General features: G+C 40.5%; 1 pseudogene; it reads right to left on the minus strand.

Moving 5' to 3' along the window:
• Positions 1-5,400: 5,400 nt before the first annotated feature.
• Positions 5,401-8,003, minus strand: LOC141422817 (chromobox protein homolog 3 pseudogene; annotated as a pseudogene).
• Between the last annotated feature and the right edge of the window lie 5,511 nt (positions 8,004-13,514).

Raw genomic sequence — 13,514 nt, forward strand, 5'->3', positions numbered from 1 at the left:
TGTGGGGACAGAGAGCTTGGGTTTTCACAACTCAGAGAGGAGGGAGGCACTGCCTGGTATTCTCCAGGGGGAGATAAGTCGGATTGAGACAAACTCAGCCCAACTCAAGATGGCCATAAATTTTGTAAGTCCATTGGAATGTCCAGGTCAAGAGGCAAACTGACCAATCTGGCATTTTTCAAGTTTTGCAAGGTATTGTTAGATTCTGGAAAATTGTACCCTTTGGCGGTCTCAGTTCCCAACATAATGTCTGTGGAGCAATTTATCCTGTGAGTAAAATCACTAAGACTGAGAAAAAGGATTTTTGCTGTCTTTTTGATCACTGTGTAGTCATTTTCACTTTTATGTTCAGTAATAGCTGTAGTCATAAAAGCACTTGATGTCCAGCTGGAAGAGACTTCACTGGGGAGGAGACTCTTACCACACTCTGAAGGACAGAACTAGAAATGAGGCAGTTTCTTCACCCAGCATGTCAGGCCTCAGGGCAGCCATTTTGTACCTCACCTGTGCTTCTTACACAAGTCAGTGTTCACAGAGTCACAAAAACATGGAAATTGCCCGCTCGCCTCTGGAGAAACAAACCCAGGGCTCAGGTTTATGTTTTCTGGTTTTTATACCACAGGCAAACCTGGGAGGGAGACTATGTGCTGTTCATTTCGAGGTGTGACTTTGAAATCTGAGCTGTGGTATGTGATGGAGGTGAAGAACTTCACTTGTAGATTTAACCCAGAGAAGCATCCTGTGTGATCATGGGTGCTCTCTCTGCTCCTGTCTCCCAGATCGATCTTGGTTAGGGTGACCTCAGGCCCTCAGTCAGTCAGGGCCCCTGAGTGTGGGCTTCCAGTGGACAGTCCCGAACTCCCCACACGTACATCCCAGCCAACTGGACTTTGTAAGAGTACGCTCTATTCTGGTAAGCCAGTGGGTTTGGGTTTGGGCTTGGGCTGTTATAACAATGAGCTGTAAAATGTATTGTTAGTTAGGACTGGAGGGGTGGGAGGTGTGGCTCAAGTGGTAGAGAGGTCCTAAGTTGTGCAAAAAAAAGAAGAAAATATTGTTATTTAAAATATCCTTGATCAACTGCAGTCTGAAAATATTCATATTTGCCTCAACTCTTTTAAGAGGGGCTATCATATTTGTGTTACTTTTATATGATACATTATTGTAGCTTTTTTGGCAGTATCAGGGTTTGAACTCAGGGCTTCATGGTTTTGAGGCAGATGCTCTATCACTTGATCCACTCCACTAGCTCCCTGGTACAATATTATAATTGCTTTATTTTATGATTAGTTATTGCTATTAATCTCTTACTGTGGCTAACTTATAAATTAAACTTTATCAGAGGTGTGTATGTACAGAACAAAAGAGTTACAGTGTTGGCTTCAGGCATTGGATGGGGGGGGTCCCCTACAGATAAGGGGGACTACTGTACATGTGACACTCCTGAATTTTGTTGGGGACTGTTAGGCACTTATAAAAGGAGATCTAGTGTGAACTCATTTTCATTTCTGAAAGTCAAAAATAAAGCATTTGAATGAAAGTACAACTGAAATTTTAAGGATAGACACAGGTGGAAGAAGGTCTAACCTGTGATGCACAAAGCTGTATCCCCTTCCCAGGGTGCTATGCAGCCAGAGCAGATTCTGTCTGAGGGAAACCAAGACCCTCCACTCATCAAAAGGAGTGTTCAAGTACGTGAGTTCCTTCCCCACCTTTTTACTGTGCAGCACTTTACTCCAGTGAAATTTTACAGGGAAGCAAATAGATAAAACCCAACGTGTTGGCGCCACTCTGGTTAAAATGGGAGTTGAGAATGTGGCTCTGATCCCAAACTCTTTCTGACTCCCTGGATACATCTTAACAAAATCCACAGCTCTCAGGAGCACAGTTTGAAAGCCACAGTTTTTGTTAATTCAATCCCAAAATATCAGATACAGTCACACCAAACCTCTTCAGTTTCCTTCTGTCTTACAATGGCTCTGTTATCTACCAATTTATCTGAATTTTAGAAGTTATTTAAATCTTCAACCTGTATAACCCCTTAGGCAATAAATTCCATCTTTCTTTTCTTGTTTGTTTTTTTCCTGGCAGTACTGGAGTCTAAAGTCAGGTCTCTCACTTCCTAGACAAGTGCTCTACCACTTGAGCCCACCTCCATTTTTCTTAAAAATTTTTTGGCATATATCCTTCCTCCATTTTTCTTTATCATTAGCTTTGTTTGAGCCCATATCACATTCCTTTGCCTCAGTTTCCCCTTTGCCACCACCACCAATCCATCCGGTACACATTCCCTGAAAGTCTGTTCTCTAGGCAGGCAGCCCAAGCAGCCTTCATCAAATGTAAATCTGAGAAGGTCACTCTTCTGCTCAAAACCTTCCAATGGTTGCCCACCACACTGTGAATAAAGTTCCACAGGCCTTTCAGTGGCACCCGACTCTCCATACCCCGGCATCATCTCCACGCAGGCCCCTTCTCTGCCTCCACCGGCCTTGTTGAGCTTTCTGCATCCATGGCAACCCTCTGTGCCCTTTCCCTGTGTTTGAACTCATCACTTCCCACATGGCGTCATCACTCACCCACGTATTTCATTCCCATCTGTGGTCCAATTTGACCTATTCGGGTGGTTCTCGGGTGGTTCTCTTTGACCACTCTCAAAACTAGCCTCTTCTCTGTCTGCCCTCCTCCCCAGAGCAGATCACTACCTGGCGTTAAATCATAGATGGCTTGCAAATTTGCTTCCCCCAAGCAACTCAAGGATGGCGTTGATGGTGGGTGTTCATGACTGCATCTCCAACCCCAAAAACAAAGTCTAGCTCAGACCTGTTGCTCAATAAATTACTGTATAAGAGACTCAATTAATGGATTCCCCTGAGAATTCATAGCACCTGATTATGACTCTTTCCACCTGAGAACATCCATTCCCAATGTGATCGGCCACAGCTCCTTTCCAGGTGCTTGTGGCTATTGATACACACAGCAGCCTGGATGAGTCTCAGATGCTACGTGCTGAGTGAAAGATGCCTTTCTCCAAAGGTGTGTAGCATAGGATTCCATTTATGTGGCAGTCTCAAAAAGATGCAACTACAAGGACAAAGGACAGTGGTGCCTTTAGTGGAGGTAGGAGGAGGGACTGTGAAGGGAGCGACTACAAAGGGAACCCAAAGGAGGCTAGGGAGAGGGTGGGATTGTTTTGTGTCCTAATTATGATTGTGGTGACATGAATCTAAGTGTGTTGAAATCCACAGACTGTACCCCCAAAGTCAAGTTTATGATGTGACAATTTAAAACATGAAATAAAAACAAACAAATAAGGGGGTGGGGAGTTAAGTCCTTTGGACTCTAAAATAAAGAAAATTGAGCTCTCGATGCTCCTTTACCTTTTTGCCCAACACCACACTCTTTTCTTTCCTTCCTTCATTCCTTCCTTCGTTCCTTCCTTCTTCTCTCCTTTCCTCCCTCCTTCCCTCCTTCCTTCTTTCCTTCCTGTGGTTCTGGTGTTTGAATCAGGGTCTTGTTAGGCAAAAACTCCATCACTTGACCCACACCCCCAGTTCTTTTTGCTTGATTAATGTAAAATGTACCACATTTAATTTTAAACAATTTATCCATAATGCTATTAAAGATAAGGCTAGAATTGGAATACTTTATGTGAACAAAATTTTGGATTTCACTGAGAGTAAAACTATTTTTATTATCATCCCTTTGGTTGGAAGAGCGAGCCAATTTATCTTCGTCAAATCACTTCCATCTGTTCACAAAAACTAATTTCCCTTCAAAGTAACTACACTGGCTTGCAGCTGTTTGGTGGCCTGAAACAGGAGACGTGTCTTTTCATTACAAGATTTGCTGATGTTCAACCCTCTACCCACTGAAGCTCTTAGCGAAGACTTTCCCTCTTGGTGTGGTGTTTGGCCTGTTGTTATAATCTGTGAATTCATATGTGCCCAACAACACTAAGTGTAACGTTACAGAAAACCCCCACCTCGCCATTGTAGATCTTTATTGTAAAACATGTAAGTGAGGGTTCAATATATTAGTAATTTGTAATGGGACTTATCACCAGTAATCATGGCTCAAAATTCTATTGATAGCACATTTTCTCATTGTAAAAAAGTTAAGCACATGGCTACAAATTGTGATAACTTGCACAGCCATGACTTGAGTTTTAGCCTCCAGCAGATTGGAGTTTTATTTCTGGCTCTGTCAACTAGCTGAATGGAATAAAAATATTTTCTTCCAGGATTTTTATTAGTATATTGTACCACGTTCTAAGTAGGATCCTTAGTACAATGAATGGAATAAAGTACTCCATAAGTAAATAATCATAATCTGCACATGTAGGATAGTCACTGGTTTTCAAAAACTTGAGAAAACACATGAAAGAAATGCTTGTGAATTTTGTTTCTTGCCTTATTTTTTTTTATTGTTTTATTATTCATATGTGCATACAACGCTTGGGTCATTTCTCCCCCCTGCCCCCACCCCCTCCCTTACCACCCACTCCATCCCCTCCCTCTCCCCCATCCCCTTGATATCCGGCAGAAACTATTTTGCTCTTATCTCTAATTTTGTTGAAGAGAGAGTATAAGCAATAATAGGAAGGAACAAGGGTTTTTGCTAGTTGAGATAAGGATAGCTATACAGGGAGTTGACTCACATTGATTTCCTGTGTGTGTGTGTTACCTTCTAGGTTAATTCTTTTTGATCTCACCTTTTCTCTAATTCCTGGTCCCCATTTCCTATTGGCCTCAGTTGCTTTTAAGTTATCTGCTTTAGTTTCTCTGCGTTAAAGGCAACAAATGCTAGCTAGTTTTTTAGGTGTCTTACCTATCCTCACCCCTCCCTTGTGTGCTCTCGCTTTTATCATGTGCTCAAAGTCCAATCCCATTGTTGTGTTTGTCCTTGATCTAATGTCCACATATGAGGGAGAACATATGATTTTTGGTCTTTTGGGCCAAGCTAACCTCACTCAGAATGATGTTCTCCAATTCCATCCATTTACCAGCGAATGATAACATTTCGTTCTTCTTCATGGCTGCACAAAATTCCATTGTGTAAAGATACCACATTTTCTTGATCCATTCATCAGTGGTGGGGCATCTTGGCTGTTTCCATAACTTGGCTATTGTGAATAGTGCCGCAATAAACATGGGTGTGCAGGTGCCTCTGGAGTAACCTGTGTCACAGTCTTTTGGGTATATCCCCAAAGAGTGGTATTGCTGGATCAAATGGTAGATCAATGTTTAGCTTTTTAAGTAGCCTCCAAATTTTTTTCCAGAGTGGTTGTACTAGTCTACATTCCCACCAACAGTGTAAGAGGGTTCCTTTTTCCCCGCATCCTCGCCAACACCTGTTGGTGGTGGTGTTCCCAATCATGGCTATTCTAACAGGGGTGAGGTGTGGCCATTTGAATTTCTTTTGAGAAAGTTCTGTTTAGTTCACTTGCCCATTTCTTTATTGGTTCATTAGTTTTAGGAGAATTTAGTTTTTTAAGTTCCCTATATATTCTGGTTATCAGTCCTTTGCCTGATGTGTAGCTGGTAAATATTTTCTCCCACTCTGTGGGTGTTCTCTTCAGTTTAGAGACCATTTCTTTTGATGAGCAGAAGCTTTTTAGCTTTATGAGGTCCCATTTATCTATGCTATCTCTTAGTTGCTGTGCTGCTGGGGTTTCGTTGAGAAAGTTCTTACCTATACCTACTAACTCCAGAGTATTTCCTACTCTTTCCTGTATCAACTTTATTTTTTTAAAGGAATATAAAACTATTTATTGACCACTGTTCACCATTAGTTACAATAAAGTAAACAATATACAGTTGGATAACATTCTGATTACTACAAAGTTGTTTTCCTGGCTTCTGCAGAACCAGTAACCCAAATACTGTGAGGATTGAGCCTACTGGGGAAAGAAAAAGCATGCAGGTCACTTTATAAAATTTTCAAACTTATGCCAGCAGGTCCTAAATTGCTGGTATTTCTAACCAGTGGATTACATTTGCATGAGCAAAGTCTGAGATATTTCATGATTCCTAAACCTTTTAGGATAGATTTCAACTTTATGTATAGGAATGGCTCCCTAGAGGAACCTTTAAATGTGCACTTGGTCTTTACTAATTAAAATAAACCAGGATTTGTCTAGTTTCCTCATCTGGCTGGGGAAGTTTTTGGTACTGGTAATAAGGAATTTTGCAAATAAGCTATTGTATTTATGTGTCTATAGAAAACCAAAACAAGCCAGATGTGGTGATATATGCCTGTAATCCCAGCACTTGGATGGTGGAGGCAGGAGGATTTTAAGTTTGAGGCCCAGTGAGACTATCTTATCTCCAAACAAAAAGAGAAAAGGCTGGGGTTGAAGCCAAGTGGTACAGCACTTGCCTACCATACTCAGGGCTCTGCCTTCAATCCCAGCACCTAAAACCATGTAAATATTTTATGTATACGCCAACACAAACAAAAAGCCCAGAATGGTCCTTTGACATACCAGTTAAAAGACAAGTTCTGATTAATAACTGTAAAATTTCCCTAACATTAAAGCTATTCTCAAATGCAGAGGAAATATACCATGGTATCAAATAGTCTTTTCTGATAAAGGAAGCAAATACAGAAAGCTTTTGTTTTATCTGTTCAAAGTAACCAGTGCTATTGATGCAAAAAAAAAACCAAAAACTCCAACAACTCCCCCAATACTACTTTCAAAACCAACATACCAAACTTGATTTTTATTAGAATGTGGTTATCTTTTTTACACTAGTAATTCAAAAACCAAGACTCAGTCAGACTTTATATATATGTATAAATATATATATAAAACAATGCAGACAATTTATTGAGCTTCATCTTCTGGACAAGAATGCCAAGTTAGTCTCTCTTCATAAAATGCAATTACAATTTGAGGACACTTCATATTTGCCTCTTTTGCCAGCACCAAGTCTGCTTCATCTGAATCTTTCCATTTCATGAGAAACATCAATTCTCCACTGCTGTCTGTGGCACCAATTATTTGTTCAGGATCAAGACCTCTAGCAAAGCCTCTTGGTTTGTCAGCAGCATCTCTTTTCTTCTTTGACTTGCTATCATCAGATTCACTGTCAGATAAAGATTTTCTTTTTGTTCCATCTTTTTCTTTACCAGCTTTTTGAGAATTAAGAAATGCTTCAATTAACTCTGACAATCTAAATTTTCTTCAGGCTCCCAAGTATTGTCAGCATCTGTAAATCCCTTCCACTTCAGGAAATACTCAGCTTTCCCATTTACTACACGACGGTCCAGTACTTTCTCCACCACAAATTCTTCAGGCTCTGCCTCTTCAACTTTTTTACTTTCTCCATTCTGTTTCTTTCCCATTTTTTGCAAAGTAGTTTTATTGGAGGCCATTTTTAATTGTAGACTTGAAGGGCTGTTGCTCGGATGCTCCGGGTCGCGGGTCCTGCAGCGTCTCCGGCCTGCGTGCCTCCAGCTCAAGTCACATCCGAGGGGAGCCTGTATCAACTTTAGAGCTTGGGGTCTGATATTAAGATCCTTGATCCATTTTGAGTTAATCTTGGTATAGGGTGATATACAAGGATCTAGTTTCAGTTTTTTGCAGACTGCTAACCAGTTTTCCCAGCAGTTTTTGTTGAAGAGGCTGCTATTTCTCCATCGTATATTTTTAGCGCCTTTGTCAAAGACAAGTTGGTTATAGTTGTGTGGCTTCATATCTGGGTCCTCTATTCTGTTCCACTGGTCTTCATGTCTGTTTTTGTGCCAGTACCATGCTGTTTTATTGTTATTGCTTTGTAATATAGTTTGAAGTCAGGTATTGTGATACCTCCTGCATTGTTCTTTTGACTCTTGCCTAATATTTTAAACAGTATTTTCAGAGCTCTCATTTGAAGGATCTTTAAAATATTTTAAGGTTACAGTTCTAAATAAAATATTTAATGCCTTAAACAAGTCTACAAATGGTCTTGATCTCCTTTGCCATAGTGGTAAATGAATACTGAAAGACAGCTGACCAGCTGTCATTTAACATGACAAGATCTGTGCTTTCGGTACGTGACATAGGTACCCTTAATGTTGCTGAGGTTTGTGGGCCAGTTTCAAACTTGAAGGAAATACTAAATCTTAACTAGAAAGTAATTTTAAAAACTGAAATTAGTCTTATCCAGCTTTACAGACCACTGATGCCCCCTGAATTCTATCTGCTGAACCTCTGGAACACCAGTTAAATAATTCCTACGTTACGGACATACCAAGTCCAATTTGTATCTTCTTGGATGTAAGATAGAATTGGACTCTCAGGGCTGGCAGAGTGGCTCAAAGGGTAGAGCACCTGCCTAGCAAGTGGGGTTCAAGTCAATAAATTAAAGGAAAAATGACAATATTTCTCCTTTCCTTAGGTTTCTTGATGTGCAACATTCAAGCAAAAGGTAAGAGGATGGAAAGCATTTTTGTTTCCTTACAAAGTTTTTTTTCCTAAAATGTGACTTTTCCACACTATGAACAAATTCCCATTGTTCTACTTTTCCTGAATTTTAACTTTGTTTGCAAAATTCACCTGATGATAAATTTCCATGATAAATCCGTTAATATTTTGTAAAAATTATGTGTAAAAGTTAAGCCAACAAATGAATGAGACCTTGCACAATATTACTGTTTTTGACTTGTGTTTCACCATGGCAGATGCCTAGCTCCAGAGTAATCATTTCAAAGTTGAAACCACCAGAATCTGTGTAGTGACCAAGGAAAATCATTCTCTGCCAGTGTTTCTTACTGAAATCTCAGTGCAAAACAGTACAGAAGAAAAATCCATTCACTCTACTGTGCTAACGGATCTCCCCCTTGTGCCTAAAGTTTGTATTGAACTCAAGCAGGATTAAGTCAGCCCTATGACATGTGCATAGATGTGGCAGACTGCCTGCCTAGCAAGCATGAGGCTCTGAGTTCAAACCCCAGTACCACCAAGAAAAACAAAAAAGTAGAGAGGGAAGCAAGTTCCCTTCCTGTGATAAGCAATTATTCAATATGAAAGCTTGGGGAGTATAAATCTAACACAAACACTCTTTTAGGAAGCCAAGAATAATTGGGCGTTTCCAAATAACTTAGGGTACCTGAAGACTTGTGAATCTTTAAAAGAAAAAGCTGTCTAAAGATGTGCATTTTTGCTTTTTTATAAAAGTTTTAAGAAATCTATATAGGAAAATAAAATATGTAGCTATATGATTAAGTAAATGTAGCCATTAAAAACACATTTTGAAGAATTTTTAACAAATGGGAAGTAGATCACAGCATAATGCTGATAGAAGATGCAGAATTCAAAGATGCACAACCTGATTATTTAAAGCATGTTCCTTTTTTCTCTTTTTTTATTTATTCATATATGCATGCACTGTTTGGGTCATTTCTCCCCCCTGCCCCCACCCCATCCCTCTCCCCCACCAACTCCCCTCGCTTCCAGGCAGAACCTGTTCTTCCCTCTTCTCCAATTTTGTTGAAGAGAAGACATAAGCAATAATAAGAAAGACAGCATTTTTGCTAGTTGAGATAAGGATAGCTGTACAGAGAGATTCCCAGCATTGCTTTCGTGTACAAGTGTGTTACAACCTGAATTGATTCATCTCTACCTGACCTCTTCACTATTTCCTGGTCACCTTCCCATGTTGACCTCTGTCATTTTAAGGTTACTGTATTAGCTCCTCTGCAGTGGGGACATCAAACACGTCCAAGTTTTGGGTTTCCTAACTATCCCCATTCTTCCTGTATGTGCTCTCCCCTTAGTGTGTGACCCATGTTTTTCCTTTTTTAATCCACGAGTACTAATTGATCTTACATGTCAGGATTTCCAGGAGAACTACCTCATCCTTCAGACCTCAGTTTAAATAGCATCAGTTCAGAGGTTTAAAGAATTATTTCATACACTGGATTTCATTGCTTATTAGTCATTCATCGAGTGCCTACTCTGTGTTCAATATTGTGCAGGACAAATGCACCAAAGATATTGGTGTGTATCTTTGACATACACAAGAAATATACAACCAGTGGAATCAACACATTACAACTGTCTTCCGTATGAGCTGATTTTCTTTTTTCTCTTCTAAAAGTTCTGGAAATCAGGTAAAGCAGTATTAAATGAACTGAACAGGGGAAATAGGACATAGCAGATGAAAACAAGCAGGAAGAATAATTTAAATGATGGCCTCAGGTGCGATGGCTTAGAGTATGCTGGTGACCCACTCACAACAGTATCTCTCTGTGTGTAGTTTACAAAAGAAGGGAAAAGGCTGGGCGTGGTGACTCACATCTGTAATCCTAGATACTCAAATACTGAGATCAGGAGGATCTCAATTCAAGACCAGATCAGGGAAAAGTTCAAGACCCCCATCTCAACCAATGGCTAGGAAAGATGGGCATACCTGCCATCCCAGCTGCAAGTATAAAGTAGGCGAATTGCAGTCCAGGTCAGTAGGGGAAGAAAAGCAAGACCCTACTGAAAAATAATTACAGGAAAAAAGATCAAGAGCATGACTCAAGTGGTAGAGGACCTGCCTAGTGAGAGCAAGGCCCTGAGTTCAAACCCCAGTACTGTGACATTTAAAAAGAGAAACAAACAAACAAAAAACCCAAAAAAGCAGATGGAGTTTTATGGACTATTCAAGTTGCCAAAGGACGTCTTAAACCGTGGGACTATGACATATGTCACAGGGTTAATAGGAAACTGGTGTTACTGTTTAAATGAGTTGCCTTCAAACTTCAGGTGTTGAAACTTAATGGCCAATGGAAAGGTTTCAATAGGTGAAGACTTTTAGAGGAATTAGGTCATGAGTCCTCCCCTCCCTGATGGGATTGAACCCACGAAGGAGGCCCTACCACCTTTTGCCATGAGGACACAGTGTTCAAAGTGCCATCCTGCAGCTGAGACGACCTCACCAGACAAAGAACCTGCTGACAGCTTCCAAAAGTGTGAGGAATAAATTTGCTGCTTTTAAGCGTCCTGTTCTCAGGCATTTTGTAATAGCAGCACAGACAGGTGACAATAACTGGGAATTAGAGATCAGGTATTTATGTATTCTACATCACACTGCTACTCAAGAAAAAATCCATCCCTCCACCAAGAACTGATTAGAAAACTAGAAAAAAAATGACGTAAAATGATGACAACAAGACAAACTAAATAAGGACAGAAGTTGGAAGACTATTCCTGAATGGGGGAGGGGGCCCTAGTTTTTTTGAGACAATTTAGGTTGCTACGCAGCCTAAATTGAACCTGAACTCAAAAGTCCTCCTGCCTCAGCCTTCCAAGTGCTGGGATTACAGGCCACCACACCAACCCAGAATTTTTTTTTAAATTAAACGGTATGACCCTACTTTTTTTGTCTTAGACATACTAAAAAGTATGTTCGCACTTAGAATTATATACATCAAAATCACAACAGGAGTATTTGGAGTAGGTTCTTACTTTTTTCTGGGTTTTTTTTTCCGTTTAATTCATTTTTGATCATTTCTAGTTGCCACTTATTGCTTACTATATCTGTCAGACATTATATCAGCATGTTAGGTAATGTAGAAGTAAAAATTCTGTGACTGAGCAGGGTGGCTTACTTCTATAATCACAGCACCCGGGAGGCAGAGGCAGGAGGACCGGGAGCCTTCACTACATAGTAAGTCTCCATCTCAAAAATAAATAAACAACAATATAATTGTGGCAGGGGACGTGCTGGCATGAAGCTTAGTGGGGTTTGGGTAGAGGGTTGTGTTAAGAAGATCATGTGGGTGGGAGAGAGAATTTTAATAAGTATAACAGTTGTTTTCAGTCCAGCTAATGTTTGTACAATGTTGACATTGACTTTGGTGGATGGAGCATTATTTCTTTTCTAGATATGTGACCCTGAGATTAAACTACACAGATTCTGGCTTCATCAAGGTTCAAAAACATGACTGCATTTTTGTTAAACACAAAACACTGCCTCAAATTTAGAGAAAAGCTGGGTCACACCAGCAAATCTTGTCCATTTGCTGCTTAATAAAACTCCACTCTTCCCTAGTTATTTACCTGCCCTGTGCACATACCCACACTTTAGGATACTGGATCTGTAACTTGATAAAAATAAATTACTCTGTGAAACGTGTAAGCTCATTTACTTCTTACAGAACCAAGTGTGGTATCCTTAGCAGCTGACACTACTGAACGTGCTATTTTGGGAAGTCTCCCAAGCACCCCCAGCTCTGCAGTGGAACCCCTGCCCCATCTGATTCTAGCCTGGCCTTCCTCAGCATGGGCCCCATGTCACACGGGCGTGTGCCACACTTGCTGACAGCTGGGAGCTGGCCGGAGCCCTGTCCATGGGCTTTCTCAGCTCTTCACGTTGATGGACCTTCAGGGAATTTTTAGCAGTTTTTCTTTTGTGACAAGTTAAAAAATAAAAACATACCAAATTTTTAAATTTTTGTGCTATATACAATGTCTTTAAGAAAGTGAAAAGAAGCCCACAGAATGGTGAAAAATATTTACAAGTCACGTCTCTGATAAGGGACTTGTATCAAGAATATACTTTTAAAATCTTACAATTAAACAAAGCTTTCCTTCCCCCTCAGTAAATAAATAAAGTCTTACAATTCAATAATAAAAAGCTAACCTAAGGCTGGGCACTGGTGGCTCATGCTTGTAATTCTAGCTATGCAGGAGGCAGAGATCAGGAAGATTGAGGTTTGAAGGCAGCCTGGGCAAATAGTTTGTGAGGAACCATCTCAAAAAAAACCCTTCACAAGAAAGGGCTGGCAAGGTGGCTCAAGTGATAGAGCGCCTGCCTAGCAAGTGTGACGTCCTGAGTTCAAACCACAGTGCTGCTCTCTCCCCTACCCCCCCAAAAAAAGATAGCACGTCACATCCACAGCAAGGCTGCAACCAGTATGTCAGGACCAAATGCTGACAAGGATGTGCAGAAACAGGAGCCCTCACGCTGGATGAAGCATGAAAACACTTTGGAAAAGTTCAGCGGTTGCTTGAGATGTTAAGATGCTCCTTGACACTCACTCCTGGGACTGAAAACACCCTCAAAATACTTATCAAAGGAACTTCATAGCAGCACTATTCACAATAGTCAAAAAGTGGAAACTCAAAACATCCATTAACTGATGAATGAATGAAGTGTGGTATATCCACACAATGGAATATTATTCACCCAAAAAAGGGGAAGTACTGGTGACATGCTACAATGGAGAAACCTCCAAAAGAAGCCAGTCACAAAAAGGTCCTACATTTCATGATTCTATGTGTATGAAATGCCCAGGACAGGTAAATTCAGCCACAGAAGATGAGTCAAGGGCTAAGCAGAAGGAATGGACTGACTGCCAAAGGGGGCTGGGCTTCTCTAGGGTGATGAAAGGGCTCTGGATTAGATTGTGGTGGTTGCACAACCTTGTGAATGTACTAAAATGCCGTACACTTTAGACTGAGCTATGCGTCAATAAAGCTGTTTAAAAAAACTGGTGAAAACACAAGACAGCTAAGCATTTGTAAAAATTCCCTCTTGAAC

This window comes from Castor canadensis, chromosome 1, assembly GCF_047511655.1.
Source record: "Castor canadensis chromosome 1, mCasCan1.hap1v2, whole genome shotgun sequence".
NCBI lineage: Eukaryota > Metazoa > Chordata > Mammalia > Rodentia > Castoridae > Castor > Castor canadensis.